Raw genomic sequence first — 11,242 nt, 5'->3', positions numbered from 1 at the left:
GAACTGGCATGGGAATGGTAAATGATTCTTCATTCTGATGATCCAAGTCAAACTTCTATTCACCAGACATAGAGCTTTTCCATCTTTTACAAATCAAGTAAGACTTGAATAATGTGCCCTTATATTGCAGTCTTGGGGATGCCGTGATCAACTAGCTAAAGACGATTGTCTCTGTGGTTGAAATCCACTTCCTGATTACCTGATTACCACTTCAAATGTGCTACTCATAGTAATTCCACCTATATTGTCTCAGTTAAGTGCTATCACTTGGCCTCTGCCACCTTGAGACCCCATCATCCTAGCTGAATTCAGAGATCCTGTTCTGATGGCACCACTTCTTACTGTCATTCTTGGCCTGCAGGGAAAAGCTACTGTAGAGATTTTTAAAGACAACGGTCCTCCTTTCATCAATGTACTTCTCAAAGCCTTCATAAGAGAAATGTCTTCCAGACATATATAGGTAGGTGAGCCAGTCTTATAAGATAAATGTAACCCCTCATTCAAATATCTATAAGCCTTTCCATAGTGTCCTCTATAGGATAGCAAAAGAATTCTGGCAACTCAACTTCATTTTAGTCAACTAACCAAGCCCAAAGTTGGAACTACTTACCAGCCACGCAAAGTACACTGAATGAGAATCTCTGCTTAGTGAACAAAACTCAATATATTCAAATTGACCCAACATTACATTCTCCTGCCCTGATCCAATACCTTTTCAATCCACTTCCATACATATTCCCAGATTTCATTATATATAAATATAAATCGTATAAATTATTTTGGTGCGTATAGCAGTTCTTTTTCATATCATAATTTTCCTCTGATCCCCAGAAGCATGCCAGAATCTGAGTCTTGCCATGGATCTAGAAAGAAGGAAGCAGAAGTGGTGAGGTATCTTTAAGGAGGAGATCAGCATTATCTGGCAAATTAAGTTCCTCAGGCTAGGACAGTTAAGTTCTTCAGTCAAGGGGAGACTAATTTTCCCAGACTTGGGACAAAAGGTGCTTCTACTGGCAGGTGAGGCTCAATAAAATGTAAAGATTCAAGTTCCTCTACATCTTCAAAACCCGCCCGTGTATCTCCATCCCAATATTCATGGCCCTACTCCTTCTCAGTCAATGCATTAATTCTAATATAAGAAACCCTGAGAGATTAGATTTAATTGTAATTCAGCTACTCTGCACATTAGACTTTGATCTTCAGAAATTTTGTAGGAAATATGGATTTTTCTTAGAGCATTCGTAGAAGCTTTCTAATCCATTACCCAAACTTTGATTTGGGAATTTAAAACCCTGAGCTCATTTTCATTCTCCACGGTTTCTAACACACTTAGAACCAACCAGCCAATCATTATATTTATTTTTATTGGAAGTATTCTATAGCAGCAACTATTTAGTGACTCAAAGCCTTTTTTTCTACAGTCGTTTGATTATAAGTGAAACCACAGGTGATAATTTAGGAAAACATTTTACCACAACATGTCATGGACTGTAGGTGTCCCCTTTGCTATTGGCAGCAAGAACATTAATGTCTTTAAATCTAATAAGACCAGAGAATCAATTATAAATTATCATCTTTGGGGAGCCTGGGTGGTTCAGTCAGTGAAGCGTCCGACTTCGGCTCAGGTCATGATCTTGCAGTTTGTGAGTTCGAGTTCTGCAACGAGCTCTGTGCTGACAGCTCAGAGCCTATAGCCTCCTTCAGATTCTGTGTCTTCCTCTCTCTGCCCCTCCCCTGCTCACGCTCTGTATCTCAAAAATAAATAAATGTTAAAAAAATTTTTTAAAAATAATCATCTTTAATGGTCTGTTTTCTCGGAACCAATTCTGATACCAATAATTGTAGTAATCAGTATTCAATCATGAAAGTAGAACATATATGACTCATTTGGAATAAGAGATTTATTATAGGAATAAGATTCTATGCAATTGTTGAAACTGAGGACACAAGTTGCAGGATTAGAGAAAGAGACTTTTGGAAGCTCTGATGGGAATAGACAAATTGGAGTTCTCTGAGAAATCCAGATCTGGTATATCCAGCTCCTAAAATGGGACCACAAGGATAGATGGTAGAAGAGAGAATGGAAGCCTTTTGATTTTGTATTTATTGTCAGTCTGGAATCTCTATTGTTCAGGAACGGCATTTGTAATGGAGTTCTTAATATGTACAAGGGACTTGAGGTCACATTTGCAAAACTGTCATTATTAGTGACAATGAAGACCTCTAGCTCATAATGGCTCCTGCTTCCCTTCCACCTTCCAAATATCACAAAAATTTCTCTTTGGGCCAACTTTAACTTATAACCATATGGAAAAAGGAATTCTGGGAAATATAGTTTCAGCTTAGCCAAGTTGACAGTATAAAAATACCACAGCATATTTTCCATATTTAAATCCTATTAGACTTAAATCATGTGCCATTGGTATTAAATCATGGGCCTGTTGGCTTTTAAGTTACGTGCCAACTCTGACTAAAGAAAAATGGTATGGATTATGAGTTTTTTTGGTTGCAAGCCACAAATATTGGCTCTGGCTAACTTGTGCAAAAAGAGAAAGAAAACCTTATTGGAATAATATTATTGGGAAACTCACTATTTTAATGGGAACGCTAGAGAAGATGGTTTGAAATTTAAAAAATATTTTTAAAAATAAAAAGAAAGCAGGAAAGCAGCAGGTAACTCTCTACTGTCTCATGTAGCTTTCTTGTCTGAGAGGAATGTACAGTTTTGCTTTTTTTTTTTTTTTTTGTTTGGCATGGGGATGGGGGTTGTTGCTCTTGATTTTGTTTTCTTGTTTTTTAAATCCCAAAAAGCTCTGCTCAAGATTCTAACTCCTTGGAAAGAATGTTTTTGTCTAATTAGGCTTAGATCACATGTTCACTTCTTGGTACTATTGAGAGTATAAGATCTGGCAAAAGTATCCTGCCACAGCCTTCAGGAAGCTCTTCATACTTCATAACTAAATTGTTTTATATAGTTTATGGTTTTACCCACCTTGTGCAAAATGGTGGCAAGGTAACGCCTCATAAGGAAATAGGACTGATGCTAAGAAGGAGGAATAGTTATGGATCAACCAAAAGCTTCTAATGAATACTTCCTAATAAGGGCTTTGAGGCAATGTGCAGAACGAGCAAAAAATTGCATATGATCTATCAGCACTGGCTTTCACAGTTGCAAGAAAGAATACTAATAGCAAGATGGCTGAACATTTTGCCAACAACCCTTGGTTTTGATACAGCCTCTTCAATTCACAAGACAGCTGAAAGAAGGTTATGATTACTGAATAGAGAATGTTCAAACACTTCCTCTGCCAGACTTTGAAGGCCTGTCATAATCTAGATCCAGGTTTATTTTCATTATTTCAATCTTACATTCCACCTGTGGCACATCAGCCCATGGTGGAGAAAGCGATCCTTCAGAGTTGGGCAAAACTGGATTTGAACACCATCTTCACTCTGTGACAGCTGTGTGGACTTTAATATTTTCTTAAAATTTTTGACATCCGGTGTCCTCAGCTATCCACTTGATAGTGTCAGTGACAGAATTAAGTGGAAAATCAAGCTAACAAACACAGTGTCAGAGTCAACATGGCGCTTAGTGCACAGGGAACATTCCATATACACTAACTCTTTCTGCCTTTGCTCCCATAGTACCCCTTTCTTAAAAATCTTCTGTTACTTTTACCTAATTGAATCATGCACTCAAAATACAGCTCAAATGTTATCCTTTTCTTGAAATTTTCCAAACAACATAAAGTTTTCAACCTCCATATAGCTTCTTATATGTTATATAGTATTTATCTATAACTTATAGATAAACACCATATAACTTCACATATAAGTGCAACATTAGGCACTTCATTATCTCTTTATTTTTAAGTTGTTATTAATTAATTATTTTATGCATTGTAGCATCTCCATGCTGGGTCATTATAATTATGAATATCCAAAACCTTCTTAACACTCAACATGTGAATGTTTTTCCTATTTGCTATTTACTATTTGCGAGGTTCTGGCTTGGAAATTGGTAGCACAAAAATAAATAAGGCACCATTGGTGCTTACTAGACACTCACAGCCTAACGGGGGAGATGACTAGGCAAATAGTCAAAATCAAGAAATATTCAAGAATCTACAAAAGAAGAAAAAAATTACTGTTGGAAAAACTGTAAATAATTTACTATGACTGGAAGGTAGAGTGAGAAAGGGAAACAGCAAGATAAGAGATTAGAGAGGCCAACCAAGGAGCCATCATAAAAGGCCTTCTATATCACCCAAAAGGTTAAGACTTTATCTTAAACTCAGTGAAGAAACACTGAGGAAATTCAGCCAGAAGGAGTTATAATACGTATCCACAAAAACAATAAGAAGAGTAACCATAGTAATAGCAGCAACCAAATACTGAGCACCATTTAATGCAAGCACTGTATGAGATAGATAACTTATTTAATTCTCAAGACAATGCTCTGATGTAGGTACTATAGTCCCAATTTACCAATGAGGAAATTGAGGCTTAGAAAGGTTAAACAGCTTGCCCAAAGTTACAGTTAGTAAGTATTGGAACGGGTTATAAATCCAGGTCTGTCTCATTCAAGAACCCACAATCTTAACCACAATGTTAAGATTTATGTTTTAGAAAGATCACTTTGGCAGCAGTGTAGAGAACTGATTGAAGGAGGCCAAACCTAGAGGCAAAGACTCCATTTATGACTACTGCACAAATACAGCTTTAAAAGGTTAAAACCCCATTTCCAGAGATAGTAGCACAGATAGAGAGAAAGAGATGAATTTAATAAATGTGAAGGAGATTTCATAGGCAAGAGTTAGTAACTGGCCAGATATGGGGATGAGAAAGAAAAATCAAAGGTAATAACCAAGTAACTGAGTTGATGTTGTATCATCAATATACACTGTTTGGGATAGAGAAATTGAAAGATAATGAAATAAGTCTGAGGTGGGGCAAATGCAAGATGGCAAAAATCAGTGTTGAGATTGTGGCACTTAGAGAAAATTCATATCAAAGTAGGTATCTAGGAAGAGATCTGACAGGCCTCAGAACATAAGTTGTGGATGCAGCCATGGAGCTAGAAAAAAATGAACTCAGGGAGAATCTATAGAGTAAGTAAGATAATGAAATGAAGATATAAAACATTCGAAACATTAATATTTGAATGTATTTTGGGTACAAGATGAAAGTTTAGCAAAGACTGAGAAGGAACTTCCACAGGATTATGAATATAACCAGAATAGTTTTTTAGAGGGGGAGTTGCAAATAATTTGAAAAGTTGTAAATAATGGCAAAAGTCACAGAAAATAACTTTTCAATTCTTCATGGAAGAGTTACAGGTGATTTTATATTATTCTTTATAAGTTACTTAAGTATATTTTTAAAAATACAATTTTTTCAATCATAGAATGAAGCATTTCTCATAAAAGTTAGCAACAAGATCACTAGTGTTCATGCAAGAGAAGATTCACTGAAGTGCATTGAAGACACAAAGACACATGGCAATTGATGGAGGAAAGGAAGAGAACAAAAGCACAGTTATTTTTTAAACTAAATAGAAAGGAGAAAGAGAGAGACAGGGTAAGAGATGGTCAAGAGTATCTAAAATGTACAAAGAGTGAGTTTTGTGTTTAAGATGAGAAACACTTGAACATACTTATATTGTTAAAGAATAAAATGCTGGCAGATAGAAAAAACAAAGCTGGATCGCTCTGCTTGCCAGCCAAGAGAGAGCAATCTCACTCAAGAAATGCATTCGAATGAGACTTCCCTAACTGAAAACAGAAGGTAGAAGGGGGAGTCGGTTCTGTATTAGGAGGAATTCTAAGAATGAGGAGAACATTGTCAAGCGTCCCTTGGGTTTGGTCATGCTTTGTTATATGTTACAAAAATATGGGCATGACAGAAAGGCTCTATCAAGGTCAGAACCAAGTAGGGACACTCTCCCCCGAGCATGCTTGGAATTGGCAACTTTTCCTTTAACACTATGCTGAGAAGCCAGATTTACTAGATACGAAGAGGTAGAAGACAGCAGAAAAAGAAGCTGACTAACGGAGCCAGGTTCCTGGCCAGGAGCTTTTTAGTGGATTGGACAAGAAGTTGAGAAATTTTCCGCTTGATAGCCTCTATTCTTTCTGTGAAGTAAGAAATTAGACCCTTCATTGGAAGGAAGGAAAATGTAAAGATAATGTCTGATAAGATTAGGATAACAAATACATTCCAGTTTGCCTGGGAATTGCCTGGCTTTTTACTAAAAATCAATGTCCTCGAACCCTCTAGTCTAGTCTTGGGTAAAGTAGGACACTAGTCACCCCAGATGAGATTGTCGTCAGTTATAGTTGTTGAAGAGAATGAAGAAATAATTAGAAGATAAAATAATAATAAATAATGATAAATAATTAGAATCTAACTAAGGCTGGAGATCAATGATTTATAATCATTCCAATGTATTTAGTCCTGTGATTTAGCAATTTCCTGTGCTCAGGTCTGTTTCAATGCATCCCAAATGGTGGAATAGAAAGGCAAATATTTTTAAGAGCTTTAAACACCAAATATCCTTGTTGTTTCTAACTTCTGTACTTCCTGAAGACGAGGTAGGACAAGCTGGGGCAGTCAGAGGGAATGAAAGGAGATTCAGAAATTCTGGTGTTCTGTCTTGCCTAAAGGGAAAGGTTCTCATGGGACTCTCTGATGCCATGCTGGCCCCAGAATTTCAATTTATGTTTTCCAAAATGATAAATCACTTATTTCTTCCTCCCATAGGAAGCAAAGCCAGATGAGACCAGTTTTAAAGACTCAAATACTATTGTGTTATTGCCTACAGAGTAGATAAAGAAAGAAAAATAAATCTTTCTCTGTCTTTAAATCAGAAATAGAGAACAGAAGGGCATTTTAGCAGAGAGGCCTAACATTTCAAGATATATGACTGCATCTCTGAGTCAAAACTGCTCGAGGTCATCAGGCATGGTTTTAAAACCTAGCTGTGTGTCTGAACCACCTATGGAGCTTCTTAAACAATTACAGGTGCCCAGGTGTACCTCAGACTTCCTGCAGAATCTCCGGGGCCTAGGCCTTGAAATCAATGCTTGCAGCGGGCTTCCTTGGAGTGGTTCTGATAGACCACCAGCATCAGCGTCAAGAGATCTAGGGCAAGATCCAGAACAACATGCAACACTTGGAAGCTGCAATGGGAGCTCTACGAAAGTTTCTGTCCCTAGAGATGGCCCACTCATAAAAGAAAAATAAATTAGAACCATCCTCGAAACTCACTGGAAATAGATTTCTTTCTTCCTAATCCTTTTTTTTTTTTTACAATGGGTTTTCATTTTCTCATACATAACTGATCAACACTATTTTTAGTTTTGCTCTTTCAGTGGCAAGGAATGGAGACTAATTTAATCTGCCTCAAGAAGATGAGAGTTTATTTTAGGAATATATGTAGACTAGGCCTGGAACTAGACAACACTGAGGAACTAAATCTAAAGCAGCTCTAGGGACCAACTATATAAGATTGCTCTCTAGGGGCAGAGAGACAAAGAGCTATGTGACATAAAATGTACCTCCCTAGAAACAGAGCTTTTGAAATGGGTAGTTTTCATTAGAAGGGGATGTGGGTAGTGGGGTGCAGCGTGCATTTCTAGTACGGATATCTATGCTGTTTTTGTAAAACATTTTTTTACAGTAGAAAACTGAATCATGTTTCCATCTATGTCTTTATAAATACTTGAAGACTGAGTTTGTTTTCATTTTTATTTTTTTCCTAAATGTGCGTCAGATTCACTTTATCCCACATGCATCACTCCTGCTGGGACAATGAGAGCTCTTTTTAGAAAATCTTTAAAAATTACCCATTCAAGAGACTATACTTAAGCAAATCAAACTTACTGGAATGTCTGAGGCATATGCCCAGGTAGATTGTAAAGTACTTGAAGTCAGATTCCTCCCCTACTTCCCCTAAACACGTAACTATATGACTAGCACAGCCAGACCAGACAACCTCTTGGGATTTTAGAAATGATAAAGGAAAGCCATAGACACTAACCCACCCACTGTAATGGTGAAGGATGACTGTAAAACAAGCCTTTGCCTCCATAATGGCTTCCTACTCCAAATTACCCATAGAATGAAAATTGATTTGAGTAAGACTCCAGACTTATAGGGCTTCAAACTAATCATATAATAATTTTAGATTTGAGGGCAAAGAGATTTTAATAAAATATTATTTGATCCAAATTCTCTGAAATACAACTAAAAACATTGATTTGTTTGCCTTGTTAAATGGCTGAAAAATTACAAGCTCAAGTAATTTTGTACTATCTACAGATTAATATACAGATTAACTTTTTGGCTTGTTCTTTAGGCAGTTCCCCTTACGCTGTTATTGCTTGAATCTGTTTACTCCCCTAGTTCTTTATCCTAATATCTTCTCAGAAAGCCAAAATATTCTGCCAAATTCAACCTAAAGTCATGTCTTCAACAAATTATTATTGGGTCTATGAATGAGGTAATAATGCTGAGTATGGTCTGTGCTCTCCAGGTACTAGCTGTTGATTTGTTGGGAAAACAAACACATAAACAGGTAGCTACATTATAATGTGAAATGTACAATGCTGGGTATTGTAACAGCACTGTAGAGGGGACACTTGCCCCAACGTGCAGAGGTCAGAGAAAGCTTCCAGAGGTATGTGACACAGAACTGAATCACAAGACTTTTTTCTGCTCGGCCCCTAACCTGTGTTAACAGCCTTGTGTCTTTATCGCCATCAGCAAATCCTGGTAAATACATCTTTTTTTTTTTTTTTCAATATATGAAATTTATTGTCAAATTGGTTTCCATACAACACCCAGTGCTCATCCCAACAGGTGCCTTCCTCAATACCCATCACCCACCCTCACCTCCCTCCCACCCCCCATCAACCCTCAATTTGTTCTCAGTTTTTTTTTTTTAAATTTTTTTTTCAACGTTTATTTATTTTTTTGGGACAGAGAGAGACAGAGCATGAACGGGGGAGGGGCAGAGAGAGAGGGAGACACAGAATCGGAAACAGGCTCCAGGCTCCGAGCCATCAGCCCAGAGCCTGACGCGGGGCTCGAACTCCCGGACCGTGAGATCGCGACCTGGCTGAAGTCGGACGCTTAACCGACTGCGCCACCCAGGCGCCCCTGTTCTCAGTTTTTAAGAGTCTCTTATGCTTTGGCTCTCTCCCACTCTAACCTCTTTTTTTTTTTCCTTCCCCTCCCCCATGGGTTTCTGTTAAGTTTCTCAGGATCCACATAAGAGTGAAAACATATGGTATCTGTCTTTCTCTGTATGGCTTATTTCACTTAGCATCACACTCTCCAGTTCCATCCACGTTGCTACAAAGGGCCATATTTCATTCTTTCTCATTGCCACGTAGTACTCCATTGTGTATATAAACCACAATTTCTTTATCCATTCATCAGTTGATGGACATTTAGGCTCTTTCCATAATTTGGCTATTGTTGAGAGTGCTGCTATGAACATTGGGGTACAAGTGCCCCTATGCATCAGTACTCCTGTATCCCTTGGGTAAATTCCTAGCAGTGCTATTGCTGGGTCATAGGGTAGGACTATTTTTAATTTTTTGAGGAACCTCCACACTGCTTTCCAGAGCGGCTGCACCAATTTGCATTCCCACCAACAGTGCAAGAGGGTTCCCGTTTCTCCACATCCTCTCCAGCATCTATAGTCTCCTGATTTGTTCATTTTGGCCACTCTGACTGGCGTGAGGTGATAGCTGAGTGTGGTTTTGATTTGTATTTCCCTGATAAGGAGCGACGTTGAACATCTTTTCATGTGCCTGTTGGCCATCCGGATGTCTTCTTTAGAGAAGTGTCTATTCATGTTTTCTGCCCATTTCTTCACTGGGTTATTTGTTTTTCGGTGTGGAGTTTGGTGAGCTCTTTATAGATTTTGGATACTAGTCCTTTGTCCGATATGTCATTTGCAAATATCTTTTCCCATTCCGTTGGTTGCCTTTTAGTTTTGTTGGTTGTTTCCTTTGCTGTGCAGAAGCTTTTTATCTTCATAAGGTCCCAGTAATTCATTTTTGCTTTTAATTCCCTTGCCTTTGGGGATGTGTCGAGTAAGAGATTGCTACGGCTGAGGTCAGAGAGGTCTTTTCCTGCTTTCTCCTCTAGGGTTTTGATGGTTTCCTGTCTCACATTCAGGTCCTTTATCCATTTTGAATTTATTTTTGTGAATGGTGTGAGAAAGTGGTCTAGTTTCAACCTTCTGCATGTTGCTGTCCAGTTCTCCCAGCACCATTTGTTAAAGAGACTGTCTTTTTTCCATTGGATGTTCTTTCCTGCTTTGTCAAAGATTAGTTGGCCATACGTTTGTGGGTCTAGTTCTGGGGTTTCTATTCTATTCCATTGGTCTATGTGTCTGTTTTTGTGCCACCTGGTAAATACATCTTGATTCCATAAACTTCTATAAACTACCATTATTTCTTACCTAGCCTGCTACAATAGCCTCCTGCCTATTTTTCCCAATTGCATTCTTTATTTCTACATATTTAGTTTCCACATGGCATCCAGAGTAATCAATAAAATCATGCTACATGTTTGTTGAATTCTTTCATGACTTCCCATCACATTTCAGATAGCAACCAAATGTCTTCCTGCAGCTGAAAATCTCATAGATTAATTTGGGCCTGCGTGTGTCTTTCCAGTCTTCTTTCCATTTTCCTTCCTCACTACCCTCCAGTCCCACTGACTTTCTTTCAGTCTCTCAAACAGAAGTTCTATATCCCTTCAGGGGATATGCCATTTGCCCTGTTTGAGACACTCTTTCTCCTCTCAGTCTCTTTTTTCCTCAGGCTACTTTTCAATTTTCAGGTCTGAAGGTAAATCCCTCCCCTTCAGAGATTTCTGATTATCTAAAGTAGACTTCCCTTGTATTCTGCCTCCAACCTTTGTTTGTATCTTCATAGCACCTATTACCACTTGAAACAGTATATTCATAGCTTGTTTATTACTTGCTGTCTGTCTCCTCACCAGGTTGTAATTTGCTCCATAAAGGCACAGACCAAATCTATTTCATTCACCATTGTACTCCTAGAATATGGCATTAGAACTAGGCATTCATTAAGTTTTTGCTACATGAGTAAATGAGTAAATTCATGCACTTTTGATTCAGCAAACCATTGACCACTCACTATTTTTTAGTTGACTTCACGCATGCTCCCACCTCTCTCATGAATACCCTCCACCCAGA

The sequence above is a fragment of the Lynx rufus genome, unplaced genomic scaffold, assembly GCF_022079265.1.
Source record: "Lynx rufus isolate CCGP_SWC_20201006 ecotype Redwood Valley unplaced genomic scaffold, mLynRuf1.p SCAF_26, whole genome shotgun sequence".
Taxonomy (NCBI): Eukaryota; Metazoa; Chordata; class Mammalia; order Carnivora; family Felidae; genus Lynx; species Lynx rufus.
The sequence above is the reverse complement of the archived record's forward strand: the minus strand, read 5'-3'. Positions refer to the sequence as shown.